This window comes from Priapulus caudatus, unplaced genomic scaffold, assembly GCF_000485595.1.
Source record: "Priapulus caudatus unplaced genomic scaffold, Priapulus_caudatus-5.0.1 Scaffold9045, whole genome shotgun sequence".
Taxonomy (NCBI): Eukaryota; Metazoa; Priapulida; class Priapulimorpha; order Priapulimorphida; family Priapulidae; genus Priapulus; species Priapulus caudatus.
In genome coordinates, this window is record NW_014586106.1 from 79 (window position 1) to 585 (window position 507).

Here is a 507-nt window from a genome sequence, read left to right on the forward strand (position 1 = left end):
GTGGATAGAGGGGAAGCTGGTGAGTGCATGCAGTGGATAGAGGGGAAGCTGGTGAGTGTATACAGTGGATAGAGGGGAAGCTGGTGAGTGCATACAGTGGATAGAGGGGAAGCTGGTGAGTGTATGCAGTGGATAGAGGGGAAGCTGGTGAGTGTATACAGTGGATAGAGGGGAAGCTGGTGAGTGTATACAGTGGATAGAGGGGAAGCTGGTGAGTGTATACAGTGGATAGAGGGGAAGCTGGTGAGTGCATACAGTGGATAGAGGGGAAGCTGGTGAGTGTATACAGTGGATAGAGGGGAAGCTGGTGAGTGTATGCAGTGGATAGAGGGGAAGCTGGTGAGTGTATACAGTGGATAGAGGGGAAGCTGGTGAGTGTATACAGTGGATAGAGGGGAAGCTGGTGAGTGCATGCAGTGGATAGAGGGGAAGCTGGTGAGTGCATGCAGTGGATAGAGGGGAAGCTGGTGAGTGTATACAGTGGATAGTGGGGAAGCTGGTGAGTGT